Below are 17,243 nucleotides of genomic sequence, written 5' to 3'. Positions count from 1 at the left end.
TATGTTCTAAAACCTGTTTCTTGGCTTGGTGTACCTTGCTGCCAGTGTACTTTTTGTCCCAAACGCACTACAAAAATCTGAATTACAATTTAATAGCTTTGTTATCCTCTTCTTATCCCTTCTGTCTGGCATTTCATATTCCTTCATTTTGGTACGGCCTCTGCATGCTTTACATTTGGTGCATTGATAAAAACTAGTACCTCCATCTTTTTTGCGGGTTTCTCAACATATAGCTGTGGACCAGAATGTCCTTCAAAGAGACACTCTTTCTGTGAGTTATAGCAGGCCGATTTGATAATTCTTTGACCATTACTGTATCTGTTTGGAGTATACTCCAATGTTTCTGAATCGTTTCACAAATCTGTTTAGACTCAGTGGAGAAATTGACTATTAACTTCATCTTCCCATTTGTGTTTTCCTTCACATCTATTTTCTGTTTGTGTGTTAGAAGATATTGCCTTTCTTTCTTATTCACTTTGTCACCTGCATTCCTTAGCACAGTCTACGAATACCCTCTCTCTCTAAATCTAGCTAGGGCCTTCAACTTTGATGTAACCAGCAATGAGGGAGCAATTGTGTTTTGTTCGCGGGAATTCCCCAAATGAAATGCTGTTGATCAGACTTCAGGGATGCTGGTTTCATGCATGAAAAATTGTGTTTCCTGCCGTGGGTTTTCTAAAAAGCATGGTAAAAGCTTATTATTGGAAGCAAATACAGTGAGGTCCAAGAATGGTACCTCTATCTTACTTATCTGGCTACTGAATCTCAAATTCAAGTAATTCCTGTTTAGGATAGAAATATATTCTTCAGACTCCAAACGTGTGCCATGCCAAACTATTAACAAATCATCACTGTACCTTGCTCAAAGAGCAACTTTTCCCACCCATCTTTCATTGGGCTCTGCCCAGGCCACATGCCTCTCCAACCAGCCCACAAACTAGTTTGCATAACTGGGGGCTAAGCAGGTGACCATAGTGGTCCCCTGTATCTGTAAGAACAGTTGCACAGTGAACAAGAAAATGTTACTGTTTAAACTAAACAAAGCAATATCAAATTGTGTTACAAAGTTCATTCTCGACGTCATCCTAAGTCCGACAAAGAAATGCAGCAGGGTAGAAGCCCCGGGGAGACCCATGGGTATATAAAGATCACATCTTTCTAAGACAGGCAGAGGAGACCAGGGCTTCCCGGCCGACACACTGATGTGAGACGCTGAGGTTCCTGCATGCAGACACTCCAGCTCACAGTGGTCTAACATCCCGTGTGGGGTGTCCAACCCGAGACCAAGACGGGGTCTCACAGAGTCTCACTTCAGGTAATCGGTTTGACTTTATCCTAGAGGGATTCTTGGCTTAACGCCTACACACATGCCAGATACACTTAGGTACATATAGTTAGGGAGGTATCGCAGGAGTACGTACTATTACGCACTATTGTTATCATGTATTTTATATACTTGTATGTATTCATGATTCTTGCAAGATGGTAGAACTCTACCATCCTTTTACTTTTATAGTGCTTCTAATCATTTATATCTGTTACTGTCTAATGGTTGTTGCTGCTCATCTAGTTTACACTAGAATAGTGACTGTTCAATAAATGCTTATTGAAAAACGTCCAGACCGTGTATTCTGTGTATCTCTCTTAGACTAAGTGAGCACGAGTGACTGCGCTAAAAAGTAGTACACTGTTTCCACGGTCCTGAGGGATCAGGATTGTCATGTTCGATGGTTCAGTAAACACTGAGTGGCTAAGTGAAGCTAATGTCAAGAGACCCCTACTCACATTTCCCCAGAGACATCTGGAGTGGGAGGGTTCAAAACTATACCGCAGCTGAGTAAGAAAAATCCTATTTATTGACTGTCAGTTAACCAATCTTGAAGGACGCATTGTTCCTAAATTGTGCATAACACCTTGTCGTAACTCCCTTAAAAAGCTCTTCTTTACTAAAACAATGACTGAGCCAAAATAACTTTGCACAAGAATTGCAGGCACACAAATCATTTAGAACAGAGGTAATCTATTCAAGGGTTACATTCCCGGTTGCAAATGCAAGAACAAAAAGATTTCATTACTATACAGAAGATGAAATACCGGACGAATATTGTCCCCATGAGGACAATGAAGTTCCATTAACCTACCAGGAACACTTATACTGGTTTAAAGGTGCCCTCCGCATACGAGAAATAGACTCGGTCCGCTCGGAAGAGAAGGAGCGACGTGGCCAGTACTAGCGGCCTAAACACCACATCCTGATATTGAAACTATTCCCGGAGGAGACTTGCTCACACTTCATAAAGAACTAATAAAACTGTACAGAAATATGACACAATTCGTGATGAGGACACTCACAGTTTAACCAGCAACGGCTACAACAACAAGTCCAGTTCAAAATACAGCAACTAAAATCACACCACAGACATTACACGTTGTAATAGGCAAAATGCCTGCAAAACATGAACAAATGCCATTCTGGGTAGCTCAAAAAATAAAACAGCTAGAAGTAGTATTATCAAATACCAGCTCATTTGAAAAACACAGAATGTTAACAATCTGATAGCCCACAGGGATAACATCACAAATAGAGGATTTTAACTCTTGATGTATAGTTTTCGCTGCCATATATACCAGAACACATGGTATACCGTCATTAGCAGTAATACCAGATATATTTAGACAAATACAGAATGAGTACGGAGCAGAACCTGCTCTAAACTTAGAGATGAAATTACTTGGTAATTTTGCCCAGGTATCAGCTACAATATTAGCAAATATTAAAGGGGAAGCAGCATCAGTGGCAATCCATCAACGCCTAGGGGAGTTCAGTCCTTTACAACAGGATCATAAATTGGCCAAAATAATTGAGACTGCATATGCAGAAATAGGCTGAGATAGTTCGGGGGGGAGCAGTAAAACCTCAGCTGATGGGTGGTCCAGAAAAGGACACCTTCAAGCAGGCACCTTCCTCTTCAAAGAAAACGTGGGACAATAACAAAAAGCAAAAGAAAAAAGAAAATAGATCTCAATCTAGAGGTAGGTCTCTTCCACAGGAGCCCTCCAAAAGGATGTATAACCTCAGGAATAGGAACAATATTAGAAAACCTGACAGGTATCAGGATATTGATACACATTCTTCTCCTTCCTTTCAGGGTTCAACGAAAAACTCAGAGAGGGAAGGACGGTCAGACAGACAAGAAGAGCGTACAAAGTCCAAAGACAAGCAACACGCTTCAGACTACACTTCCAAAAAAGGAGAAAAAACAAAACCTCAATTCAAAAAGAAGAAAGTTGCAGGTCTAAAGATCAGACGATGCTAGACAGTACAGCAGAAGTAACAATAGCTCACCAGAACCTGATGGAATTTCTGGTGACTGCAGACTTGAATGTATATATCACTGTAGAAACACCTGACACTAGGGTAAGCGTCCTACATAAGTTATATGAAATAACACTCCAGATGGAGGGGGACAAACCCAAGAAAGTTGGAGGTCTCTTTTGGGAGAACCTGACGTTTGGCTATGACATTCTATTATATGAACAAGATTGGCCACCAGCATTCGTTATGGATTGCCCTAGGGGAGAAACAGTAATTTTGTCAGCCTTTTACGAGCCTGTTCACAAATATCTAAAATATACATATGCATGGGAGGGGGCTGTGGCCCTTACAACTGCATTATATGAATACCATGTTGGATGGGATTCAACCCACCACATAATACCAGAAAGAAAATCTGACAGCAGTACAGACTGCTGAATTGAGAGAAAGAGAACTGGCTCTGGGAAAACTAATAATGGTCATGACTCCAGTAGAGCCTTAGAGGTTGCGACGAAGGCAAGCGTCCCTAACCCTAAAGTGTTCTGAGATGGATACAATGGGATAATTCTCTCATAGCTACAGACGTAGAATACCAGTATGACTCACGTTTAAAAATACAAGCATTCCTGCAATACGAACAATAATATCCTCTCCTGAATTAAATAATGCATCAAAGTCAGTATGAATACATAATTTACACTGACGATTCTGCTCAGCCGGCCACTCGAAATAAACAACAATACAGTGCTGCATGCACAATCGTAAAATTTCATCCAAGTTGTACAAAAACACAGTCTCTTGGAGGCTGCATGGCGCAGCTGGCAGAATTAAAAGCTCTGTTACTGGCACTGGTAAATACACATCGAGAATTCCCCACACTAGTTGTGTATGATTCGTTTTACTGCATACAGTCGCACAATGAGTACTTACATAACTGGGGACAAAATGGGTTAAAAAATGCAATTGGTGGCACAATTAGGCACAAAACGCTATGGGAACAGGTAGTGGAGTTGAAAAAAGAACTACCAAGAGCTGACGTGATACACACACTGAGTCATCAACGTGATGGCGTTCACGTTGAAGGGAATTCATTGGCTAATGAGGCCGCAAAGCAGGCTGTGCGCACAGCTTCCATAGTTGCAATCACTCATTAAAAAATGAGAAAATACAGTGAGATTATGATTGCAAATATTGCTACACTAAATAAATCGTCACTAATGAAAAAATTTCCACTCAAGTACTCCTGCAAGTTAGATGGAACCAACGTTCCATTTGCTCAGATTCCTGGAGTAGGGGATAGAGTAATACCAAACATGGATCACAGATAACGCTTAATAATAGCTCCAAACGAAGGTCTGGGTTCCGTGCATGCAGGGGTTACGTGACTGTTTCTTTGCTGAAACAACGCTATTGGTGGCCAGGATTAACAAAGCAGACTAAAGATTATGTCTTGAAATGCAACATCTGCCAGCAGATGAAAGGCTGCACCATAACACGTCAAGCGCAGACACCATTATTAATATCAGACAAACCACTCACTTGTGTTTAGTTGGACCTCTTCTGCCCCTTACAAACAGACAGGCTTCCAGGTATATCATGGTTGCAGTGGATTCCTGCTCAAGATTCCTATGGGTGTGGATCCTGCGCTCGACTAACGCTCAAATTGTTATTAAAGATTTGCGAGTCTTTATAGGGACATACGCAATTGGCACATTACATTCTGACAGTGGCCCTTCGTTTAGCTCTCGGGTTTACAAGCAGGCCAGGGGAGGTTTGGGTGTGGCATTGCGGTACTCCTCTCCATACCATCCCGAGGGAAATTCGGTTGTGGAGAGGAAAAAACAGGACTTAAAGCAATCTTTAACAGCTAGAGTATTAGGATTGGGTGGTTGTTGGATCAAACATTTCTATGGAGTGCAAAGAGCATTAAACAACATGACAAGAAGTTCTCTAGGGGCTGTCACTCCTTATGAGGTCAATTTTGGAACGACAATGTGGGTACCTGATCTTGATTGTGAAGGCACAGTGGCGGATGAAAAACCTTTTGACATCCATAAACGTTTGGCTGTTTTACAGGACCTGAATGAATCCAGGGCACTACAAAGCAATGTCCAGGTAAAGAGAACTTCCACTGGGGAAGTCAAATCAGTCACAGCAAAACCTGTCTGGGCCCCAAAGATTGGGGATCTGGTCAGAGAAAAAATAGGAGACAAAAAGAATTTGGGCCATCATACAGACAGCCTATGCCTGCCCTGGCAGTTGAAGGAACACGAACTGTACTTCTCCCACTTCTTGCTGAAAAAAAGGAGAAAAGATTTGTCACGATCAACCTGAGAAAACCACACAATGTGGCTGAAATGGAATAGTAGGCATTGTGGACTCCTGAGTAGCCAATGCCCTCCTCTCACTACTATATAGGAAGTTCAAATAGAAAGACACATCACGTTCGAAGAGTCCCCAACACAGAATGATGGACTATGCAATATTGACATGCAACCCGTTCCACTTGAAACTGATGTTCAATTTCAAATTCAAAATCAAAATGAATGACAAATTTCTATTTGACCAAACACGGATGTCTACATCAACATGCCTCAACAAGAGCCATCTACAAGTGCAACAAAACCTGCAGAACTACCAAAAATAGATCAGACTGCATCTGGCTATTCGATACATTTTCTTTGGATCCAAATGAACCTGAAACAATGCCAGCCCAAAAGACTTGTCACCAACAAATCAAAGACTTGTTTATCTTTCTTAAACATACATACCTGGTGTCACCTTGGCTAGAACTTTGGGTAAAGACCGGGATATATTTCTTCCTTGTCTGGATAGGCTTAGTAACAGTTTTTAGCATGCTTAATAATGGAACTTATCTTAGACAAAGCTCTGCAGCACAAAAAGCGAATCTGACTTTGAAACATCACCTTTCATCACATCATGAAAAAAGAGACTTGTCATCATGGAACATTACAGCAGTTCCTATACATGATGGGTATAGTGTGGGACAAGATTGATTATGATATTTTTGGTCTGACCAAACTTTTAAAAATACCACATTTATTTAAAATATCGTTAAATGATATCATTACCTCCAGTACATTTTCCGATGATTGGGATTATGAAACTGTGAATAATATGTTGTCTGATTTAAAACAATCTGCTGACTTTTCTAATATATACGTGTTAGAAGACACATCAGATTTCAACACAATGTATTGCTATCAACATTATGGTCATCATTTTTAGCACAAATCTGCTAATACCAGAAATGTTCTCACAGAACACCAATGGGAACATTGCCCATCACCGTCAAAAAACAATTCAAAAACATTTGCACAGAAATTTTCATATTTTCCAGGGTTTAACATGTCTGACCCAGCCTCATATTATTATAGGATTACATTGACATCAGCACAGAAAAATATGTTGACAATAATCAAGCAGATTTTCTCTGCTTCCTTTATTACCCAGTTATCTGAACAAGGTTTAACTTATGGAAAGACACAATAGACACAAAATCATTCTGGGGTTCTAGAGATGGGCAAGTCCGGGGAACAGAAGCACTATGTAGAGCATGCCTCATTCCTCAGCAGATTATGTTTCTGAATGATACTGTGCAACAAACCACATGTCTTGGAATAGCTAAGAATAAGAACGCAACTTGGATTCCAACACCATTGCATACTGAAGGTAACCTCACATCACGGGAAGGGATTACGCTAGATAACATCATGCAATATAATAGATCAGACACCAATTGGAAGGAATGGTTGGTTTGGCCCAAAGACACTAATATATGTCAGGAAAGATTCAAAGGTACAACCGGAGGGTTTAGTATCCACAGGCCAGACCATTGCTATGTACAAAGAGAACATCCAGGGGTAGTAACGTCATAGTGTTGGGAAGTTATGCCTCAATTGGCTAAAAACCTCAACACTCACAGAGGTGAAACAATACTTATCCTTAATTACAGAGGATGTGGATCTACAGGATTTTTTATTGGGTCCCAGAAAGCCATGTCAAAAAATGTTCTTATATGCTGTCTATGATGAAACTGGAAAATCTCCCAACAAGAAGCTGCAGAGAGGTTACAAGAAATAGATAGGATTAACTTAGAGAAAGCCTTAGCCATAGTTGGCAATGGTATGACGACGTTAACTTCCAGAATATATTCACTGAGCAACATTGTATCTTCTGCTATTGATGTACTAGAACAAGATTTATGCTTACTACAACACGGGCAACCACAATTGCATTCTAATATGTTATTAAACTGGATGCTGCAATCTTTGCTCGCAGGCAATGTGCCCTGGCATTTCATCATCAGTACGTCTCCATTTTCTGCATACGATCTGTCAGAGAAAAAGACAAAAATGGCACAAAGGGAAGCAAAATATACAATGCTGCGCATTGAAAAGCTGGACAGATTTGCTTTCACAGTAGCAGAATCACTGTCCACAGAATGGTTAATCCATGGCCATATCACTCTACCCGTCACAACTTTCCAATTTCAATATTGCCTAGAAAAACAGCAGGCAGATATGAAGAAATGGATAGAGAATTCATCAAGGAATCTTGGGTATTACCGTACAGATTTCAATGCAGGAGGTATAAACTGTGAGAACTCTTTCAGTGGATCATTCATATGCCAGGATAGAATGCTGCACCGGACCTGTAAGGTTCAGTAGCTAACGTATCCTGTCACTTGAGCGGTGCCCTGGCAGCTGTGATTTCTCCACTGTTCAGGCTACTTTCAAATGGGAGTTACTTGATGGCCCTCAGGGACCCTCAGTATTGAAAGAGAGATAATCCCCCAACTTAAAACGCGCCACGGGGCTCGATTGCACAGTGGTGAAGGAAGGGGGTGTGGCCTGGGGTGACATGTCTGCAAAAAATCCTTGTGGCACTTTTTAAGTTAGATAATTAATTCCTCCTCAATCCTGAGGGTCCCTGTGTGCCCACTAGCCCACCAGGTACCTCCAGTATGCACCAGAGAGCTGCGTTGCAGAGAGGTCTTCAGAGACCACGCTCCTTTTTACAACACTCTGTAACACAGCTCCGTGGCACTTACTGGAGGTACCTGGTGGGCTAGTTGGCCCCCAGGGAGCCTCAGGATTGAAGAGGAATTAATTTTCCAACTTAAATCGCGCCACAGGGTGTGTTTGCTCACATGTCAATGCAGGCCTACCTCCTTCCTTCACTTCTGTGCAAACGTGCCCAGTGGCACGTTTTAAGTTGGGGGATTAACTCCCCTTGAACACTGAGGGTCCCTGGGGTGCAACTAGTCCGCCAGCTACTTCCATTAAGCACCACAGAGCTGCGTTGCAGAGCGGTGTAAAAAGGGGCGTGGCCTCAGAACACCTGTCTGCAACGCAGCCCCCTGGCGCATACTGGAGGTTCCTGGTGGGCTAGTTGGCCCTCAGGGACTCCTAGTATTCAAGGGGAATTTGTGCCCCATCTGCAAACGCACCAGGAGGGCGTTTGCAGAGTGCTCAAAGGAGGGGGCGTGGCCTCCGGCACGATGCCGGTCTTTTTTTTATTTTTTAAGAAGGGGTTGTGTGCCCCCCCTTCTTTTCCTAATATTCTTAGCCCTGGGACCCCCATCCACCAGGGCCTGCCCCCCAATTTTTTTTTTTTTCAAAATTTCGGGAAGGGGCCGCGTGGCCCCCATCCCGAGGCCAAATTCTGCCCCAGGTCATGGCCATATTGTTTAATATTTTTGTTTTTAGAGCGGAGCTGCCTTGCCCCCTCCACCCCTTTAGACCATTGATGGCCCGGGGACCCCAACCCCCAGGGCCGGCTTTGTTCCTTTTTGGAATTATATTTTTTCTTTTAATTTGGGGAGGGGGACGCGGAGTCTCTCTCCCGGGCCACTTGTATCCTCAGGGACCCCATCCGTTGGGGCTGGCCCTCTCCGTTGGGGACCGTGGGGGGGTCCCCAATCCCCCCACGGTCACACCGGCTCTCCGCGTCCTTCGGGAGTCGGCATTACTTTTTCACATGGGGAGCTGCTAAGATGCAGCTTTCCATGTGGAATAGCAATTTGGTTTGAATTTTGAAAGAGAGAGCAGGTTGTACTGCTCTCTCTTTCAAAATTCAAACCAAGTTTGCTATGGCAGGGCGGGAGCCACGAGGCTCCTGCCCTGCCATAGGAAACTACAGTGTCCCGGGGTGGGCACCCTGGGACACTACAGGAGGGTGGCAGTCCCCAGGGCAATGACAAGGCTCCAGGAGGGGGCCTCACCGCCCCACTACCACAATCTACAAAGCCCTTGGGGTGGTGGTCCCCAGGGCTGGGGGGTCCATCACGGACCCCCAATTTAAATATTTAAAGCCCCGGGGAGGTGGCGGTCCCTAGGGCTTGTGGGGCGGGGGGGCTTGAGTGCCCCACACAGGGTATTTTTTTTAAAAAGCCCTGGGGTGGCGGTCCCCTGGCCTGCGGGGGGGCAGTGTGCCCCCCACAATCAAAATTAAGTCAAGCCCCGGGGGGGTGGTGGTCCATGGGGTTTGGGAGGGCCTTAGAGTCCCCTCAACATTACATTAACAACCCCGGGGATGGCTGTCCCTGGGGTGCAGGGGGGCTTTGTGCCACCACAACTATTAATGCTTTGCCCCGGGAGGTGGTGGACATTTTTTTTTTATCATGCCCCCTGGACTTGGCCTCCCCGGGGGCAAATTAGCAACAAAGCATGGGAGCCCATGCTTCATTTCTTTTTTTTTTTTATCGGCAGAATCCACGCACCTTGCATGGACTTTGCCAATTAAAAAAAAAAATGTTGGGGCCCTGGGTGTCCTTGTGTCAGGGTTTTTGCATTTGTTTCTCTGCTTTCTTATGCCTCGGGTCTACCAAGACGCAAGATGACTGCCAACACTTCGTGGTGTGGAGTGTTGACAGCCAATTAGCATACAGCTTGTCATCGGGACGGTGCGCGGATTCTGCGCGGCCATAGATATATATGTGATTCCGTTCAGCAGTTCGGGCTGTAGCTTTGGCTAAAGTTTCCTATGGAAAATTGAATGGGGAAAACACGTTTGGAACCCCCCTTTTTTCTCGCCCCCGCTTGACGAATCACTGTGATAGGAGCGGACCAGAGCGGGCCATAAGTTTTGAAAATTTCGCGAAGATTCATCAATCGACACCAAAGGTTTTCGGAATAGAATGTTGCGGATTTCCTATGGAAAATAGGTCCTAACTAAAACTACTTACTGGCGACCGCCAGTAGGATGGACTATCAGTGCTCTTAGCATGCAATGTTAATATATTGAATTCCACTGTTAAGGCTAAAACTGTACAGTCAAATTTACAGATATGTATACATTTCTGCATCAGAATTCAGACCAATAGGTTACATTGTCCCTATTCTCAGGATGTATCTACATTTCATTTGCTTAAGTATTTTTTATCTATCCCCTCCATGAGGGGTTTTCTTTACCTTGTCAAGTACACTAATACGTCAGAAATTTAGGATTACTGCCATGGAAATCCCCAAAATGTCTAGCTACAGTGTAGCTATCATATACATTCTTCACTGCTCTTATATGCTGAAAAATATATTTATCAACCTGATGTATGGTACTGACTATGTAATTCTAGGGACAGGGACATCTAATCATATAGATTGCATGATCTGATTCACAAATATGGATGTGCTCAGACCCAGCGTGCGTATGTTGCGCGGCTGCTGAGGCTGATTTTTTACACCTGGCATGGTCCTGTGGGCCCCTGTTTCAATACTGGAAACAGGTCACGCATAACCTATCCAATATGGTACACATACAAATAGCATGTAAACCTTCCATTTGTGTGCTGGGCCTCATTAAGGCGCTCCCACTGGCAATATGTAAGCTGGTGGCGGTGGTATTACTAATGGCTAAACGCAGGGTATCAATTTGTTGGGGAGGGAGGAGAGTGCCACAACTCTCAAATGACATCACTGATTACATCATCCAGTGAATGTGTGTCTTTCTGAAAAATAAATATTTTTTATATATGTATATCTAAAGGTCGATGTAAGAATAAATGGGTAAATAAGTATCTAAATGGTTGTTTTTTTTGTAAAATTGATTGTATAACTGACTTATTAAGTGTATCTTAGTGAATACATGTATTAGCGAGTAATGTTTAAATATTTAAATATCTGTATCAGTGTCTCACTTTGTGTATAAGTGGCTGCATGGGTTGGTGAGTAGCTACTTGAGTGTGTATATGGGTTATTAGTTGGTTTTTTGAGTATCAGTATGAGTGTCTGTATGGTTCGGTGGGGGATATTACTTAGCGCATAGATGCATGAATGAGTGACTCACTGTTTGTAAGTGTTTTGAAGACAGCATGTGTGCAGAACTGTATGGGTGGATGAGTGTGTGTATGGGTGCGTTAGTGAGTGAATGACTGTCTCAATAGTGTCTTTATGAGTAAGTATATATGTTTTAAACTAGTATATGTGAGTATTGCTGTATATAAGTGAGTATATATGAGAGTGAGAGAATGGAAGAGTTCCTGTATACATACGTATGTGTTTCTATAAGTGATTGTTTGAGAGAGTAAGTATGTGTATGTTTCTGTAGAAATAAGTGTAGTTGTGTGTGTATAGCTGTATATGCAAGTAAATGGATGTTTGATAGTTTATTTGCATGTGTGAGTATGTGTGTGAGTAACTATGTATGAGTGTAGGTGTGTAACAGGATGTATAGTTGTATGAGTACATATGATGAGTGAGTACATGTATGAGTGACTATATAGAACTGTTGGTGAATGAGTGGATATGTATGTAGATTTTAGAATTACTGAATAGGTTGTTCTAACTGGTATTGGTATCTCCATTGTTTTGAAAATTTTAGTTTCTATTTTTCAATGTTTGTATCAAAGGTTATATTAGGGTGAGAGGAGGTCTGCCACTCTTTCACAATGATGATGTCATCAGTGATGTCATTTGAGATGTCATGAGTGATGTCATGAGTGATGTCACTGACCATGTCATGGTGATGTAATATGGGCTGTCATCAGCAGTGGATTGCGGGCGCGCTAGTTATAGTTAGCTGAACTAACTATAGAGGGGGAATTTCAATGGTTTTGTATAAGTCAAATGTCCAGCTAACAATAACGCCCCTGAAACCTATGTTTTTTTCAGTGAATTTCTAAGGTTTTTTAAATGCTAATTCCTAACTATTACAAGCCTGAAACCTATGGTTTTTTTCAGTGAATTTCAAAGGTTTTTTAAATGCTAATTCCTAACTATAACTTGTCTGAAACCTATGGTTTTTTTCAGTGAATTTCAAATGATTTTTAAATGCTAATTCCTAACTATAACATGTCTGAAACCTATGGTTTTTTCAGTGAATTTCAAAGGTTTTGTTAATGACAATTTTTAAATGTATTAATTGTTATTTATATTTTTTATACTGATTTTCTACATTTTTTATACAATATATTTTTAGATATTTTATTTGTTTAAATTACATTGTAATTACATTATACATTACATTACAAAATATACTTTCTCAGAATGAATTACTTTAGTTTAAATACTTTGCAATTAGGCAATAGTCTTCTAAGTACAGTAGTTACAGTTGTTGTAATGCACAACACAATTTCAGACACAATGCAACATTGAGGTCAATGTGAATTTCTAGTTAAATGCAATTAGTTACTTTTTGGATTACTTTTCTAACCACAGGACTGGATCCTAGATTCAGTCCTGGGACATCTCTTGTAAACAGTTGAGTAAAAGCGTTTTAGTTACAGTAGTGATTTTTAAGGAATATTATTGTATTTTAAAAGTTGACACTATTTCACATAGAATAACCAATGTTATCCTACGGGAGGATATTCACTTAGCATGTAAGTAGTGTTAACGTTACTTTTTCTTACTCAGTGGTGGCTCCTCGATCCAGCACAGGTGCATCTCCTGTAAACAGTTGAAAGAATGCATTTAAGTCAAATAGGCGATTTTTAAAGAATATTTTTAGTTTGTGAAAATAGACACTTTGAAACCTTTCTGGTGAAAACCAGACAATAGATTCCTATGGAAGCAAATACAAGTTACGGATAGAATTACTTTTCAGGATCAGTACTGGGCTCAAAGAAGCAGCACTGAGGTCACTCCTGATAACAGGTGAGTAAATCGGAATTTGTACTTCTGCTGATTTTATAGGAATTTTATAAAGTTCAGAAACTCCACACTTAGAAGAATCTCCAAGTGAAACCTATGGAAGGAAATTCAACTTACTGGTAAGTATGGTTAGAATTACTTTTCAGGATCAGTACTGGGCTCAAAGATGCAGCACTGAGATCTCTCCTGATAACAGGTGAGTAAATCAGAATTTGTTGTTCGGCTGATTTTAGGTGAATATTTTAAAGTTCCAAAACTCCACACTTAGAAGAATTTCCAAGTGAAACCAGTCAATGTTAGCCCATTGAAGGGAATTCGAGTTACTGGTAAGTATTGTTAGAATTACTTTTCAGGATCAGTACTGGGCTCAAAGATGCAGCACTGTGGTCTCTCCTGATAACGGGTGAGTAAATCGGAATTCATTCTTCGGCTGATTTTAGGAGAATATTTTAAAGTTCCAAAACTCCACACTTAGAAGAATTTCCAAATGAAACCACTCAATATTACCCTATGGAATGAAATTCACTTAGCAGGTAAGTAGTGTTATCGTTACTTTTTCTAGCTCAGTGGTGGATCCTGGATCCAGAGCTGGTGCATCTCCTGTAAACAGTTGAAAGAATGTGCTTAAGTCATACAGGCAATTTTTAAGGAATATTTTTAGTTTGTAAAATTAGACACTTAAAACTTTTCTGGTGAAAACCAGACAATGGATTCCCATGGAAGGAAATACAAGTTACTGGTAAGTATGGTTAGAATTACTTTTCAGGGTCAATGCTGGACTAAAAGAAGCAGCACTGAGGTCACTCCTGATAACAGGTGAGTAAATCAGAATTCGTAGTTCGGCTGATTTTAGAGGAATATTCGTACGTTTAAAAAATCAACACTTAGAAACTTTTCTGCTGAAAACCACACAATGGATTCCTATGGAAGGAAATACAAGTTACATTAAGTACGCTTAGAATTACTTTTCAGGGTAGGGCTAGGCTAAATGATGCCGCACTGGGTTCTCTCCTGATAACAGGTGAGTAAATCAGAATTTGTAGTTCGGCTGATTTTAGAGGAATATTTGTACAATGGTGAAGGAAGGGGACGGGGCCTGAGGTGAAACGTGTGCAAACACGCCCTGTGGCGCGTTTTAAGTTGCAGGATTAAGTGCCCTTGAATCCTGAGGTCCCCTGTATGCCAACTAGCCCACCAGGTACCTCTAGTATGCGCCAGGGGGCAGCGTTGCAGAGAGGTGTTCAGAGGCCACGCCACTTTTTACAACACTCAGCAATGCAGCTCCGTGGCGCGTACTAGAGGTACCTGGTGGGCTAGTTGGCCCCCAGGGACCCTCAGTATTGACAAGGAATTAATTCCCCAACTTAAACCGTGCCACAGGGCGTGTTTGCAGACATGTGAACTCAGGCCCCGTCCCTCCCTTCACCACTGTGCAAACGCACCCCGTGCCGTGTTTTAAGTTGGGGTATTAAGAGCCCCTTGAATACTGAGGGTCCCTGGGGTGCAACTAGCTCAACAGCTACCTCCGGGTTTCTTTTTTTTTCTATCGCTAGGATGCCCGAATCCTACGCGCATCCCACGATTTAAAAAAAATAAATAAATTTGGGCCCTGAGCAGGTCAGGGGGTGTCTACCCTACCCCCTTTTTGCGTTTTGTGCCTTTCTTTTTTTTTCTTGTGCCTCGGTTCTACCAAAACACAAGATGGCTGCCAACACTTCCTGGTTTGGAGTGTTGACATACAGTTGACAGCCAATTAGCGTGCAGCTCGTGTTCATAAAGCTACGTGCATGATCTTCGGAGGATACTCGTACCCTACTTTGTCCATAGATATATCTCTGATTTTACTTTTGATTTTCTCAGGAACTGCTGCACGGATTTACAACATTTAACAAAAAGCGTGATCTGTGAACCAAACTCTACCTTTTTGCCAAATTTGGTGTAATTCCGTTCAGCAGTTCAGCTGTAGCCGTGTCTAAAGGTCCCTATGGAAAATTGCATGGGGAAAACACGTTTTGGGACCCCCGTTTTTTCTCGGCCCCCACTTGATGAATCACCCCAAAACTTTCAGGATAGGAGCCGAGCGCCCCATCTTCTTGGAGAATTTCGTGAAGATTCGTCGACCGGCGCCAAAGTTATTCCAAATAGAATGTTGCAGTTTTACTATGGAAACTAGGTCCTAACTATAACTACCTACTGGCGACAGCCAGTAGGTGATATATATTCACTGAAAGACCATAGGTTTCCGGGACGTTATAGTTAGTTGGAGATTTCACTCGTACAAAACCAGAGAAATTCGGCTGTTATAGTTAGTAGAACTAACTATAACTCGCCCCACCGCAATGCACTGCTGATGACGTCATATATATTATATCACTCATGACATGCTCAGTGACATCACTAAAGGCATCACTGATGACATCTCAAATGACATCACTGATGATATCACTGATGACATCATCCACATGATCATCTGATGCACCTCCTCACACCCTAATAAAGCCTTTCATACACCCACTCTAAATTACAGACAGCAATATCGAAACCATAGACATTTGGAGAGTGGTGGAGAAAGGTGAGCGTGGCCTCCAAACACCTCTGTTCCTGTTTTAGGTGAAGGAAGCTTGCACTGCTGCAGCCAGGCTGTATCTGTTCTAGGTGAAGGAAGCTTGCACTGTTGCAGCGAGGCTGTACCTGTTCTAGGTGAAGGAAGCTTGCTCATTGCTCATCTGCTGCCAGGCTGTACCTGTTCAAGGTGAATGAAGCTTCCACTTTTGCAGGCAGGCTCTACCTGTTCTAGTTGAAGGAAGCTTGCACTTCTGCCGGGCTGTACCTGTTCTAGGTGAAGGAAACGTGCACTGCTGGTGCCAGGCTGTACCTGTTCTAGGTGAAGGAAGCTTCCACTGCTGCCAGGCTGTACCTGTTTTAGGTGAAGGAAGCTTGCACTGCTGCCCCGCTGCACCTGTTCTAGGTGAAGGAAGTTTGCACTGCTGCTGCCGGGCTGTACCTGTTCTAGGTGAAGGAAGCTTGCACTGCTGCCAGGCTGTACCTGTTATAGGGGAAGGAAGCTTACACTGCTGCCACGCTGCCCCTGTTGAAGGTGACGGAAGGTTGCACTGCTGCTGCCGGGCTGTACCTGTTCTAGGTGAAGGAAGCTTACACTGCTGCCAGGCTGTACATGTTCTATGTGAATGAAGCTTGCTCATCTGCTGCCAGGAGATACCTGTACTAGGTGAAAGAAGCTTGCACTGCTCCTGCAAGGCTGTACCTGTTCTAGATGCATGAAGCTTGCACTGCTACTGCTAGACTGTACCTAATATAAGTGAAGCAAGCTAACATTTCACACTTGTCACATCAGTCCAGCCCCCTTCCTGCACCAATGTGCAAATTTGCCCCCTGTCGCATTGTAAGTTGGGGATTAAGTCCCCTTGAATCCCAAGGATCCCTGGGGTTCAACTAGCCCACCAGGTACTTCCAGTAAGTGCCATAAAGCTGTGTTACAGAGAGGTGTAAGAAGGGGCTTGGCCTCAGGCCACCTCTCTGCAACGCAGCCCTGTGGCGCTTACTGGAGGTTCCGGGTGGGCCTAGTTGGCCTCAAGGGACCCTCAGTATTGAAAGGGAATGAATCTCCCAACTTAAAACGCGCCACGGGGTGTGTTTGCACAGTGGTGCAGGGAGGGGGGCGGGGCCTGATGTCACAAGTGTGCAAAGGGACCCGTATATATCAGGCATACTCCAACCACCACAGGACTGGAGCACAGACCACCAACTTAGTGCTAGTAATGTTTTTCTTTATTTTCAGCTCAGCAAAAAGCAGC

The sequence above is a fragment of the Lissotriton helveticus genome, chromosome 2_1, assembly GCF_964261635.1.
Source record: "Lissotriton helveticus chromosome 2_1, aLisHel1.1, whole genome shotgun sequence".
Taxonomy (NCBI): Eukaryota; Metazoa; Chordata; class Amphibia; order Caudata; family Salamandridae; genus Lissotriton; species Lissotriton helveticus.
Note: the sequence above shows the minus strand (reverse complement) of the source record.